The following is a 15113-nucleotide window of genomic DNA, read 5'->3' as shown; positions in this document are numbered from 1 at the left end:
TTTTAGTTACTTTGTATGTGTTCCTCCTATATATTAGCCTACCATTAACTTAATGAACATTATTTATGTAGACAGGCTGCGTATTCTGACTGTTCCCCCATAATAAGGAGGAATACAAATGTTCTAAGGGCTGTGTTCAGTCATATAGCTGAAACCATTACTGTATTAAGAATTTGTGTGACAATGGGCAGACAGCTCCAGACTCAAATTCTGAGTTAGGAATCCTCTGCCTTCTTAGGATAAAAAGATGAAGTGTTGGCAAGTACTTGGCAGACTTTGAAAGGATCAAAGATAATGTATCAAAGTGTTCAGGATAGAGTATGGCTGTAGCTAGAGTTTTCCTGCCTGGCCCACAATCAGGACAAATCTCTCTCACCCGCCAGTCCCGCAGCCGCTCAGACCCAACCAAGTAAACACAGAGACTTATATTGCTTACAAACTGTATGGCCTTACCAGGCTTCTTGCTAACTTTTCTTATATCTTAAATTAATCCATTTCTATAAATCTATACCTTGCCACATGGCTCGTGGCTTACCGGCATCTTCACATGCTGTTTGTCATGGCGGCGGCTGGCAGTGTCTCTGACTCAGCCTTCCACTTCCCAGAATTTTTCTCCTCCTTGTCCCGCCTATACTTCCTCCTGCCTGACTACTGGCCATCAGTGTTTTATTTACTAACCAATCAGAGCAACACATTTGCCATACAGAACATCCCACAGCATATGGCCACTGATAGAGTATGGTGCATGAAAATAATACATGCTGTGCCAAATGATCATGCATGGGTAGGCCCTTTTTATAGTAGGCAGATGAGTGTATTTATTCCCCCAGGTGTATTGTGAGTTTAACAATAGCCATTGCTTAAAAGTACCAATAGAGAAACTCAATGAGATATATGCCATCATCATTTACTGCAAGGTAAAGAGACAGAGTCTCACTGGACAGAAAGCTGATGACTACCATGTTAATATTACTGGCAAGATAAGAGGTCTCTAGCTTTTTCTAGAATAACATTTTCAACTGCATTCATCATGCAGAGTAGTAGTCACGTGGGCCACATAAAAGCTATAATGGAGATTATGACTTTGGGATCTAACTTCCCTGGGTCCCCCTGTGCACAGCTCTCATGTCCATGGGACAGTGGGGCAGCTTCACTGCCAAGCATTGGTGTGCTCCACTGCATGCTGGGTTCACTGCCAGGCATTGGTGTGCTCCACTGGATGCTGGGTTCACTGCCAAGCATTGATGTGCTCTGCTGCATACTGGGTTCACTGCCAAGCATTGGTGTGCTCCGCTGCATGCTGGGTTCACTGCCAGGCATTGGTGTGGTCCACTGCATGCTGGGTTCACTGCCAGGCATTGGTGTGCTCCACTGGATGCTGGGTTAACTGCCAAGCATTGATGTGCTCCGCTGCATGCTGGGTTCACTGCCAAGCATTGGTGTGCTCCACTGCATGCTGGGTTTACTGCCAAGCATTGGTGTGCTCCACTGCATGCTGGGTTCACTGCCAAGCATTGGTGTGCTCCACTGCATGCTGGGTTCACTGCCAGGCATTGGTGTGCTCCGATGTGTGCTGACCTAACTGCCAAGCAGTGGTGTGCTCCACTGTGGGCTGTCTCCTGAGCTCTCCTCTGCTGACTGCAGGTCATAACCTTGTTCTGATGCAACACCTGTAATTCTTTGCCCGCCGATTCTCCCCTCACCTCAGCCACACAGCTACTGCTGTGGATCTCAGGACAGCAAGGCCAGAGCTGGCACAAGCACCTTCCAAGAGATTCAAGGCACTGGTGGTGGGCAGAGGAGGGTGATGTTGAGACTAGAGCTACGAGAAGCTTAACTATCCCTCGCCAGAAACAAGTGTTCACCTGTGCTACATCATAAGGCTAAGAGGAGCATGAGCGTGCCATGCAGAAAAAATTACTCCGTGTTCAACAACACTGTGGATGTGGCCTTGTCTTCTCTCACCATACTGACTGAAAACCACTTCAGAATGTGGAAGAAACAAGTCACAGGACAAGTTCATAAAGTAATCTCAAGAAGTTATTATCCTAATAAAGAAAATACACGCACATGCGCGCGCGCGCACACACACACACACACACACACACACACACACACACACACACAGCCCTGCCCCAAGGGAGCTCATGGAAGGAAAGAGGAGACACCAGGTGCCTGGCGTGGATTTAAGCTTTCTGTCACAGTGGCCATATGTGTTCAAGCAGGATCTGAGCACATTCCCACTGTGTTCAGCAGCAAGCTCCTGTAGTCGGTGACACAAACTCACACTCACGCAAGCCCAGTGTTGTAGGCACCTAGTGCTGAACTACAGCAAAGCAGCCTGGAGCCTCAAACAAAAATGGAGAGAAGCAGCGTAGCACCAGGGCTGGTTTCTGTAGCTGGTGCGTGTATGGAGATACTCAAATGTAAATTATCTGTGGAGGAAAGGGAGGGTCTGGGAGTGGCATGATCACAGAGGTGGTTATTGAAACCACTGAAGTGTCCTGCGTGCCACAGAGTCAAATACAGTTTGATCATCAGAGTTGCTCACAGAAGATGGCATTACGGAGGTTCAGTAGACATTTCATAGTTTCACAAAAGGAGACCTCTGAAGAATAGAAGAGGGTTTAGAAAAGTATGTTCTTTAATCAGAAATGTGAAATCCCAGCCATTGTACTGCAGGCTTTTTAAAGCAGAGAAGCAGGGAACTGAAGGGGTGGTTTACAAAGAGGTAGAGGATGAATGAATGACAAACAAAAGGAAAATAATTATTGATGGTCTAAAAGAAATGGATATAGGTTGTACGTGAGTCATATTTTGCCTCTAAAGTTTAAATATGAACTTAAATGTATTAAAGTACATAAAGAAACATACACCACCTTTTATATGTCAGTCATGCCTCAATAAAACAGATAGGAAAGAAAAGACACAGACTAATACTCCAGAAATCAGCACATTTAAGAGGACACGTGAGGAGGTCCAGGCTACAGTGAGGCACACGGAATGACATACTTTTGGGACCTCTGTGTTCCCAGGGTCACTGTGCTGATGCTGGAGTCCATCCACTTCGCTTCCTGCTACTGTCCCTTTGATGAACCTTGAGGCTAATGGGACTGTCCAGGGTTGGCACCGGGTGGGTTGCAGGTGACCTCCAGTGCACTCAGAATCAACCCCAAGATAAGCCCAAGGTTAGAGAACTCCACGTCACGTGGGACCTGATTTTCTGTGCCAGGATAAAGCATTAAATGGCCTCATCTAAATAGGGAGTATCCCAAATTTAGCACACTTTTTATAACTCCACATTTTCCAATATTGTGAAATAAAAGCAGGCTGAGTGATTCAGTGAATAATTCAGAGTTAACCAAAACCTCTTGTTTTCAAAGCTTGGGGTGAGAGTGAGAGTGGCCCTTAAGCATTAGTGTGTTTCCCTGCCTTGAAGATGGTTGACTCTCCTAGAGAAGCAGAAGCCTTGCCCAGCTGACCCAGCACTGGGATACCTCGGGGTGCGGACAGCGATGTGCAAGACCAGGGCCCAGAGCGTCTCTCAGCCCAGCCTCACTTGCACAGCATGTTTTTATCATGGCTACTTTGTGTAGATTTTCACAAGCAGATTGGCTTTAAGTTTGGAAATGTTTATATTTTAATTTTTGTATTTTAGAGAAGCAATACGACTTGTTAGATAGGATTTGTATGTTTTCAAAAGACAGAAGGATGAGTAGCTTGTACATAGTCATCTATCTAAATTCAATACTGTTGAATGTTTCTAAAGAAAAATAGCCCACTCAAAATATATATCACTTAAAATAAAATAAGGAGCCCTTTAATACCTGTGAGTAAGCAAGATTGTTTCCTTCAGTCAGTGGTGATTATCACTAGCAAAAACATTCCACCAGTACTGACTGTGTTTTCAAACTAGTATGTGGTAGTATAGAAAAGACTTTAACATTTAAAAACTAATAAGAAAATAAGCAAAGGAAATTTCTTCTCATAAAATAATATGTAAAGAAAAGAGTCATGGGTTGAATGTGAGAAAGGTAGATTTATTCTATAGAGGCAGAATTCGGTGGGATGAAAGGAATTCAGAATTCTTGCCACAAGGAAAACACTCATGCTTCCCTTCTTTCCTTAGGATAGCAGTGTTTGTTCAACCACAGATAAGGAGAACTGCAGCTCCAGTGAGCCACACAGCTTACAAATGGCAGAAAGATTTGTCCTTCTTTTAAGACAAAGTCTCCCTATGTAGCATTGGCTGGCCTGGAACTCAGAGATCTACCTGCCTCTGCCTCCTGAGTGCTGGGATTAAAGACATGTACCACAACAGCTGGCATATTTTCCATTTCTTACAGAATTTTATTGTATATACCTTTATTTAAGGTTTGAAATGTTTCTGCAATAGTGAGATTGTTCTATGGGCTGATCCCATAATTTAACTTATTTACATCATATATATATATATATATATATATGATGTACATGCATATATATATATATATATGCATGTACATAGTAGTATACATCTATTCTGCAGGTAAGCTATATCATATATATGTTACAGATAAAAAATTTAATTATATTTCATTCAAAAACGGCTACTAAAGCGTGACCACTTAACTGAGAACAGTGAAGTCGCTGTTGCTCTCAGTAACTTCCCCTGTGTTTTCCTAACGTTAACGAAGTGACAACCAGGAAGCTCAGGTAATGAAATAGGAGGTTCTTGCTATGGTCAGAATAGGAACAACCTTTCACACAGCACAAGAAACACTGAAACCATGGAGACGGTCTGTAGCTCAGACTACCTATAAAAGTGTGGTGCTAAAAATATAAAAAGACAACCAGCAAACGAGAGGAGTATCTGTGATACATTTCTGCTGCTCGTTTACCCAAACTTAGGTTACTCAACATCGCATCGTCATCTTACACTTCTCTTGTTCTCTGAATGCCCCGTTATTATCATTCTGTCTCACTTCACTTGAAGAACGTTAACTCAGTGTCCTCTTATCCGTGTGTATCTTCTTGTGAAAAAGTGAAGAAAACCAAATTCGCTTTCTTCATGACTAATGCATTTGTCAAATTTTTCCAAGAAAAGAAAATTAATTTATTGTCTTTTTTTTATGGTTGCGTATTAGCACTGTGAGAACTATTATGGAACAACTTAGCAGTCTTTTTTTTTTTTCAGAAACTGAAGCTAACTTATTTAATGTAAATGAAAGAAGCTACATTCAAACACAAGTTTTAATAACTTGGGTAGAAAGAAAATCTTAGACTTCCTAAGACTTTCCTTACATAAAATTCATGTAAGTTGAACAGAAAGTCATTAAAATGTAATTTGAATTGTAGAGACTGTATTAATTACTTGGGTGAAAATGTGAAAAGTTCTTAACAAATGTTTGATTCAGGGAACTTTGGGAAGGAGAGTCATCGTCTATTCATTAGTTGACGCTCTCCAGCCCAGGGTCTCAGGCTCAGCCGTGGACATTGCCGTCGTTTAGCTATTCTGTTAAAAACTAGAAGTGAGACAAATTTTTCTGAATTAGGAAACAGTTTTGCTCACATTCATATTGGTAATACCAAATGTGAATATGTATTTAATAGAATGTTTGGCAACTTTTGATTCATAGGGCTCAGTTGTGTGTGTGTGCCTGCACACATGCATGTATGTGTGTTTGTGTGCATGCATGCCTGTTTGTGTTCATGCATGTGTGTATGCATGTGCACGTGCGTACGTGTGTGTCCTCTTTATTAGGAGAATAACTTTTTAAGATTACTTTATGAACTTGTGCCAAGCCTGATTTGTAGCAGGAATCTTAAAAGTTCTTATTAATAAAATCAAACCCGAGGTCAGTTATTGGGGTGAATGCTGGAAGGTCAGAGAGACAGAACAGGCCACAGCTAACCTCACCTGGCCAACTTCTCAGCTGATTCTGTTTCCTCAGACTGGAAGCTTCTGTGTCCTCATTCCAATGGCTCTCAGCTGAACTGCTGCTCAAAGCCTAAAAGTTTAACCAGCCAAATGCTTAACCAGCCAAATGCTTCTAGTTCCTGGTCTTCAAACCTTATATACCTTTCTGCTTTCTGCCATCACTCCCTAGGATTAAAGGCTCACTTTCTGGGATTAAAGGCGTGAGTCACCATGCTTGGCTGTATCCTTGAACACATGGATTTCTGCCTCTGGAATGCTAGGATTAAAGACATGTGCTACCACCGCCTATCCTCTGTGTTTAATATTGTGGCTGTTCTGTCTCTGACCCCAGATAAGTTTATTAGGGTACACAATGTTTTGGGGAACATAATACCACCACACTGATTTCTTCAAAATTCTGCAGTGGTTTTCAGTCACTATGGGGATAGGACAAGGCCGTACCCACACTGCTGTTCTTGAACACTGAACAAATCCATTTGTGTTTGAATACTTGTACTGAAGAAGCTGAGAGACTCGAAACAGTCTCTCCTCCCTGCTGTTTGCATCACACTCATGTTCGTCTTGGTTTTCACTCATTTCTACAAGGGGAAATGGCAGGGTTGATGTTGACTAATTGTGAACTGTAGAAATGACTTATGTTCATACTCAGAACGAAAAAGTAAACAGAGAGATGCTAGGCGTGGCTTAACTTACTTCTTCACAGGAATCTAGAAAGTTATACATGGTAGTAAATAAACATTTTTTAATATTAAAATTTACAGTGTTTGCTAACTCAAGAGGTTGAATTTAACATGTTCCTTTCTGGGAGGTAACCATTTAAAATGAGGGAGAGAATCAAATCCTAAGGCCTTTGACAAACCCTTGTCTTATTTTTGTGGCAGGCCAAAGGCTAATAAATTAATAAAACAGTGAAATTAAAACTGAATTGTAGCCAAAATCTTTTTGGCTCATATGCCTCTGAACCAGACAGGTTGAGAGAAGGAGGAGCCTGAGCAGGTCAAGGAATCCAATTCCATCCCATCCAGCTTCCTCCCGTCCTGGTCCATGTCAGGTCTGACTGTAAGAGAAATGAACTGGTGGAGGATGGTAGAGGCTCTTTGGGATTAATATGTGCCATATTTCTGTACCCACTTTTTAGTTTCTATCTTGGCTGTATCAGCTCTCTCAAAATGTCAGCAGTGATTAGGCTGCATTATGGGATAATTAATATGAACTTTTATCTCAAAGCTAATTTTGAATAATACTGGAACAAAGCATATGTCAATATGTTAAAGATGGGAAGTTGAGCAGATTGCTTTTATGTTTAAAAGATACTTTTTTTAAAACTTTTCAGTTCATCTCACTTTCCAAATGCCAATCAAACATGATAAATGTTTGAGGAAGGTTAAGTAACCTGTAAAAGAAACAGCATTTGGAATTTGGTGGTATGGTCCTAAAATCCTTCTGTGGAATGCAGCAGGATTGTTGCACGATAAGACATTGGTCGTTTTAGGGAATGCAGGAGGCATTTTCTCTAGACCTATGCTCTGAGGGTGTAACTGATTCACATCTGAATGCTCTCAGGAACTTTTGGACAGTCTTTTAGCCTTGTGGCTCATTGGTCAGAATCATTTTTTTCTTTCTCTATCTTATTCTCCCAGTACGGACCAGAAAGATAAAACAAGTGGTTTGCTGTTTCCCCCTCTAAGAAGGTCAACAGCAATGAGCTATGATCACACAGAGGTAGAGTGTGTGCTCATGGGGCCTGCTTCCGTTTGGACTATGATGACAATGCCTACTGGTCAAACAGGCTTAACAGTGAAGCAAAGACAGAAAGGTGACTGTGGGTATAAGTGAATCATTTATTAGCTGTTAAAAGAAATCTCCCTTTCAAATTGTTTTATGGGAAAATTATAAATATATTTGTAAATAAAAATTTTAATCTGCATTTTTCCTACTTTCATACAAGAAAGTTTGTGTTTAAAAATGTGAAACCAAATCTGATAGTGTCATGCTTCTGCTAACCTTCCTTTTCTTAGATGTAATGCCTCTAAAATGTAATATTAAGTTTTGTTTCTTTGTTAAAATTATTTTGCCCTCTAATTATGGGAACACATCCACCATTGAGCTAACGTCAGAGGCAGCTGGGTGGAGAGCTGGCCCCTTGCCCAGACCTGGGAGCAAGCCTAATTTGAAAACCCTTTACAGAGCACAGCTCAGAGCCTACTGCTCACATCGACCCTTGATCATAAGAGCTTTTCTTTACTGGCCTGAAAGTGTTCCTTTAATCCAAGGCCAGCTGAGGCACTTACTAAAGTAGGTAGATGGTATCCAAGGTAAATCTGCCTTATAAAGAGGGCAGAATCTCCCCCACTCTCCCACAAATGACATTTGGGTCCTCGTCTCTTCCTGGCCAGCATTCTGTAATGGCACATGCCACTAAAATGCCGCCCTCCATCCACTGCCTAACTCATTTCATTGATTCCCTGTGAGTGACCTGTGGTGAGCAAAGTCCTCTTCTGGTGGAGCGCTTGCAAGTAACTCAGCATGGCCAGAGCAGGGATCGTGGACCCCAGACCTGAGAACTCACTTTATGCCTGGAGACAGCTGGGCATGAGCACTAGGCAGTGTTTATCCCTCTGGACATCAGAAACTGCCAGGTCACTCTAAAGCCAGGTCCTCTGTGCTTTACAGGCCTGTGGAGCTTGAAAGGTCCCACCAATGCTGACTCTCTGACACATCTCAACTCATAGTTGCCCAAAGGCCACTTTTATTGTTCTCAAAGGCAAAGCAAAAGAAAATGATAATTTTTTTTTTTTTCACTCCGAAGGGTCAGCATTTATGGGATATACACAGTCAGACACTCAAAACTGCTTCGGGGAGTGGAAGTTCCATTTCCCAACCGCTGTTGGCGTGAAGGAGGTCACTTAAGCAAACTGCCTTCCAGGAGTCCTTGTGTGGTATGACCAGGTGCACACTGGCCGGGCTGAAACAGCTCCTCAGACGTCAGAGTCAGGCTCACAAATCTGTTTTGAGAAACGGACTACCCAGCTCCTCTGCTTTCTCCAGCAAAGGGGATTGTCAAGGTGTCTACAGATACCTCAATCTTTGTTAAAAGGCCTTTGGCCGTTAAGGTGTCTATAACTTTGGTAAGGTCCAAGTAATTTATAGTAATGTTAATGGGAAAATCCTGACTCCCTGTAATGTCCCCCTCCTATTTCATCAGAATGGCTGGATGTGAGGATCTGCATAATTTATCCCAGGCACTACCCTCCCACTTTGGCCGCAATCTGAGTCTCAGGTAGAGACCACAGGTTTGCTTTGCTAACGGAGTTTGTTAAAATGATATTTTGACTTTACATAGATAGCTATGTATTGTTTCACCTGTTTTCATGTGGCACTCTTTAAAAGTCAGTACAGTGTAATACCATAAGCTTTGTGTCCCGCAAATACTATCCAACTAACAGTGCCTGTCACCTCCCCCAGACTGTTCAGCCTTGATTTAAAATTGTAGACGGGTCTGTGAGCTAAACCAGTTTAAAAGAAAACATCTGCCTTGGCTCTGACTTTTTGCACCAACCTCTGAGAGAGAACTTGAAAGGTGAAGTGAAGGGACCCTGCAGGAGAACAGGCCTGTGTGGGATTTCCAGGGTTGGTTTATATCAGCAGGGTCTCCAGGGAGAGTTAGGGGGAGCTGTTACTAGGGCTTTGACACCAATCCGGTGTGGTAGCAGTTTCTGGGTTTTGTCAGTCTTGCACACACAGCCACAGACACTGAAACCTGTTCAGCTGTGATATGGATCCAGAAGCTCCCTCTGCAGCCCTCCCTGAGTGGATGATGCCCGCCTGGTCCTTGCGGTGTCCAGACACCTTCAGATAACAAGATCTGAGACTTTGACTCTCAGTTCACACAGCTCCGTAACACACTGTGCTCTCCTCTTTGGTGTTTATTGACTAAGAGAAACATTGAGACGTAAAAGTGAACAGTCCTTTTATTTAACATATTCCCAATCACAAAGGGAGATAAACAAAACTGTACTAAATGTAAAGAATTAGAAAACAAAACTAAAAGAGTAAGAAAAAAAAAACAAACCCAAAGGAAGACTTAGCCGGTTCCTTGCTCCTTATGTCCGGACACCACCTAAGCATAAGTTCAAAACACTCCCAGGTGGGTCTTGACATATAGCTCTGGTCCTTAACTAACAAGACCAAATGTTCACTTCTAGACATGTTCTTGGATCCACCAGTCCTCTGCCTTCTTGGTGATCTTTGGCTCATTCTGTTGCCACATAATAGCACATGTGAGGGTCAGGGACAGTATCTGGAGGCTTGCCAGTGACCTCCTGAAGAAAACCAGCTGGAGTCATACATTTGAAGAGCAAGAGGTAATCTTAGGAGCCACCAACTTTAACTTTTTAGAAATATTTCCAGAGACACTCTGAATTGCCAGTCAAGTAAAAAAAAAAATGGAAGCCACAAATTCAACTGACTTAAAGTTGCCATGGAATGTGGGGGTTCATTACTGAAGACAGAAACAAGGCCCATGGTTATAATGGCCACTTGTGGGCTAGTCCTTACAGAACCCATGACCACCTGTCCCTGCCTCCCTGGTGCACCTGTCCTCTGCACTGCTGGCCATCTTCTTTATATCATTCTCCTTTTTCTGCTGTTGTGGCCTCCTTCCCTCCAATGCAGGGTGTCCAGCTCCCTGCCAGGTCTGCTTCTGGCCCAGCCCAGGAGCACAGGAAACTGTACTTGCCAATGGCATTGAAAGACCTTTTCTGGCCCAGTGCAATACAAGGGCCACACACATTCCCCTCTGTGCTGTTCCTGCCTGCAGGTGTCAGTGCTCGGTGCGCCGTGTTTGGCTAATGCAGAGGCCAGGACTGCTTCTTGCCCCATTGCCCATCCTGACGTCAACCAGAAGCACTTTCCCGGGTGAGAACAAACTTGGATCTATGACCTGCTCTGGTTTTAGATACTACAACAACAGTTAGTGTTGCTCCCCATACAAGCCCCTGGGATGTTCCCCAGGTCATCACAGTCCCTGTGTCTAGGACACACACAGCCTGGCTGATTCCTTTCAATCATATGCTTCTGCACAGTGTTTGGATACATAGGCATCCGAGCCAGAAAAACAGGAGTCAGCTCTGGTCTGCTGAGTTTTCATCTCTCATAATTATCTATCCAAAATACCTGCCCTGTGCACCCCATTTTATTCTTACCACTAATGTTCCCTTTCTAGTTTAAGGGAAAAAAAAAGCCTCTCCCCTGCTCCTGTGTGCCTTCCATGCCTGTTGATCGGGGTGATATTTCTGGCTGGCAAACTAAAAACCCATGTGTGATAGTCAGCAGCACAGCCAGGATCTCTTGTATCTTTGCCCCAGCTCCATGCTCTCCGAGCACGGCCAGCTACCACACGTTGCCTGCGTTATGCCCTCCATACCTGTTAATCAACTGGACCTGGACCATCACACCTATTTGCATACATTGTTACAATAATGTGCATACAGTCCTGAGGGCAATGCCTGGCCTAGTACATGCTTTTGATCAATGGTAACAAAACGTTGTTTTGTGCCACTGTTGTTGTGTGTGCTGCTGATACATGGCCTTTATTACCATCGACAGTAATTAATGCCTTGGACCATACTGATTTCACATCTGTAACAGTGTGTTTTGCCTTTTCTTTTGGCTCAAAGTCCTGCAGTAGATGTCTGTATTCAAGCCACAGATTCCTCCTTTCTTTCGTCTGTAAAGTCAACAGAGCTAGAGTTCCACGATCTGGGGCGGGGGTTCAGGTCCCTGTACCCCACCAGCTGTGTGAACTGAACTAGTCATTTGCACACTCTGCTTCATTTTGGCCGTCTGTGAAGCCAGGATAAAAATAGCTCCCTGACCCACTTCAACAGAATGGTCTTGAGGAGCAGCCTAGAGGGTGAATGAAAAGGCATGCTTTAACCGAGAAGTCGCAAGTTAATCATTAGTCGAATTTGAAATAACTCAAGCAACATTAATGTAAACAATGCTTATCAGTGATCTTGGCTACTTTCAAGTTCCCTAATGCATCAGCAGCATACACAGTCACGCATGTCCTCACAAGCTCTCACTGTTCTCCCCACAGCATCAGGAGAATTCAGCCCTGAGAACTGAGTACAGTAGCAGCTCACTGCCCATGCTGTCTGAGAGTCCTCCAGTCTGTCTTTCTGTGTGTTGTCCCCCTTCTCTGGCATTCTAACTCACAATCACACTTGGCTTTGAATGAATGAATGAATGAATGAATGAATGCTACCATGAGACAGCATCACAGTTATACAGTTCCCAGTGCTTTCTCCATTCCTTCCTATTTGGCTTTAGAGTTTTCAGATGGTGATGATGACGATGACAACTGACATTTCATTTATTTTGAGATAATATAATTATATCATTTTCCCCTTACCTTTCCTCCTTCCAACCCCTATATATCCCTGCTTGCTACCTTTCAAATTATTCATGTCCTCTTTTAATTGTTGGTGGTGGTGGTGATGGTGGTGGTGGTGGTGGTGGTGGTGGTGGTGTGTGTGTAAAACCCGTCCAGTCTGTATAATGTTACTTGTGTGTATGTGTGTGTGTGTGTGTGTGTGTGTGTGTGTGTGTGTGTATTGTGCTCTTCTCTAGGGAAGACTGTTTCTCTCACTCTCATATTCCTTAGCTGCCTGTAGTTCTTTGTGTGGGGTGGAAGCCTGTGGTCTTTCCCCGTCCACTTCGGCTCATTTACTGTTGTCCTCGTTCAGCTCATGTTTAGACGGTCATGTTGCTGAGACTTTGTGGGTGAGCTTCTGACATTTCTAGGAACACAATCTCACTGCAAACCCCCTGATCCTCTGGCCCTTACAACGTTGCTGCTGCTCCTCTTCCAAAATGTCCCCTGTGTCGGATGCTGAAGTGTTTTGTAGATGTATCCACTGAGACTTGGCTCCACAGCTTCGCACTTTGATTGGATGTGGTTTTCTGTAATGGTCCCTGTCTGTTGCAAAAAGTTTCCTTGATGGGGGTGAGACTGCACTTGTCTGTGGGTATAGGACAAATATTTAGAATGTTCTTAGGTATCATGCTGTGTTAGTAAAGTGATGGTTGTAGGTCCCCCCCGAGATCCATGACCTCACCAGCCCAGGTAGCTGGCTAGGTGTCCAGTGCCAGGCATGATTTCTCTCTTGTTAATTAGAGAGCTGTTGGTTACTGGCAGGATTCTTGCCACTGCTGCCGCCTTAGGGTCATGATGCCATGCTGGTCATTGTTATGTTCACATGCGTCACAGCTGTGCAGGGCACTTGGCTGTCCCCTCTTTGGGAAGCTTGCAGGGCACCTCTGGTTCCACAAAAGCTCGTCCTCAGGGAGGAGGCATTAATTTGGGTAACTAACAGTTTTGAAATCTTAGGTAGCGGGCACTCAGAGACGTCCTTCATATACAGTCGTCACCATAGCTTGGTCAGAAGTCAACATGTTCTTGTTGTAAGTTCCGAGGGTTGCAGGTCTCTTACATCTTGCTGTCTCTCTTGTCACTTAGGGACAAGAGCAGTTCCTGTGGACAGCAGACATTCAAGGAATACTTCCCTATGAAGTGACTTGCTCTTCAGATAACCTTTTGATGTTTAGGAGTTGGGAGTTTTTGAGACATTTGTAGTTTACTGATGAAATCTGCAATAGTACCTTACAGCTTACAAAATACTTTCACATACATAATTTTATTTAGTTAAGAAACACTAAGATACAATTTCTCTACACAATGAAAAACAAAATATGGCCATTGTCACAATATTGCCAGTTTTCAGTTTCTCAACTAGTGGTAAACACTTTGAAGTTAAGGATTACTAGTCTTAAAATGAGGGATTATTATACATTAGAACTTTTATTTTGTTTAAGGTCTTGGTCTTGTTTGTTTTGAGACAGAGTCTTAGGTAGGCTCAACTGTACCGCAAACTCACAATCTTCCACTCGCCACTGCGAGAACGCTGCACAGAATGGTTGTTTCAGTTGGCTTGGGAAAAGGGAAGTCTCGGCTGAGTTCCAAATTTACTTCCCAGCTTGGAAAGCTGGTGTGGTAAAGGCTGGGGTTTTTACATGTCACAACTCTAAAAATAAAAATTATATAAAAGAACCAAGTAAAATTTCCTACAGTGTAATTAAAATTAGAACTGATGAGAAATGGAGGAAGCCCCACCTGCTAAGCATCATGGGAATTCGCTTTAAATAATGATTTTAGACAGCACATTCCAGCCAATGAGGGATCACATCATACAAAGTCAAAGGGTATGCTCAACAATGTTATAGAAACCTGGATCATGTGTCCATGGGATTTATATGGTTATATTTTCTATAATTCAAACCCTGTGCCTTTAAATGAAATTACACAATATTATCGTGTGTTAAAGGCCCAATGACATTTTATAAACAGAATACAAAGATCACTTAGATTTAGACACTGGCATCTGTGGTGGTCAGTGAGTTTTAGTAGGTGAGGGGAAACATTCCTTTAAGGCTCAGACAAGTATTACTGATCCATTTGTTATTCCAGTGTCTGGAACACTTGAAGTATTTCAGTTTTTATTCAACAATGTAACCTTTGGAGTTTTGCCTAATAATGACTTCACTTGTGTTAGCCTTCCAACAGATAAATTAAAATGGAAATGCATATTTTCTAATTATGCATCCAGCCATGGCTGAGTATTGGCAAGCAGGGCCACACTGAGTGTTCAGTGGCGGCTGCACAATGGTGAGAGTCTGTGTGACATCAAAGTTTCCCAAAGTCACTTTCTTAATCATGTGAAGGATTACCAAGGCTCTGATCACAAGTATGTAGCTATATAGAATCAGAAGGAAAACATTTAAACATCCCAGCATGGTATTTCCATTTAAATCTGATTACAGTGAAATAAAACTGTAGCCATTAAAGGTTTAGAAGAACTACAAATACAAGCAGTAAAAGAAGACAGATAGTAAATGAGGTAGTAAAACATTTCAGCGGGGCACACAGTTTATAGCACTCATTCTGTCTTCTGAAGCAGACTGTGCAATTCAGTACAGACCCTGCACCATTCTCTGAACTCCACTTAAACCTGCAATTAACCTTTCACGCCTAATGAAGCTGTTTTCCTGGAAAATTAAAATATATAGTGGTGCTTGCTTTTACACAGACTTGGGAGGAAAGCATTTCAAAATGAACGACTTCTTCAAGGTT

General features: G+C 42.7%; 1 protein-coding gene across 1 annotated transcript in view; it reads left to right on the top strand.

Annotated features, from left to right (window-relative positions):
• Atrnl1 (attractin like 1) overlaps positions 1-15113 on the top strand; it is a 582942-nt gene that overhangs the window by 560652 nt on the left and 7177 nt on the right. The gene's annotated exons all lie outside the window — the stretch shown is intronic.

This window comes from Peromyscus eremicus, chromosome 1 (assembly GCF_949786415.1).
Source record: "Peromyscus eremicus chromosome 1, PerEre_H2_v1, whole genome shotgun sequence".
NCBI lineage: Eukaryota > Metazoa > Chordata > Mammalia > Rodentia > Cricetidae > Peromyscus > Peromyscus eremicus.
Note: the sequence above shows the minus strand (reverse complement) of the source record. Positions and strands in the feature narration are given on the sequence as shown.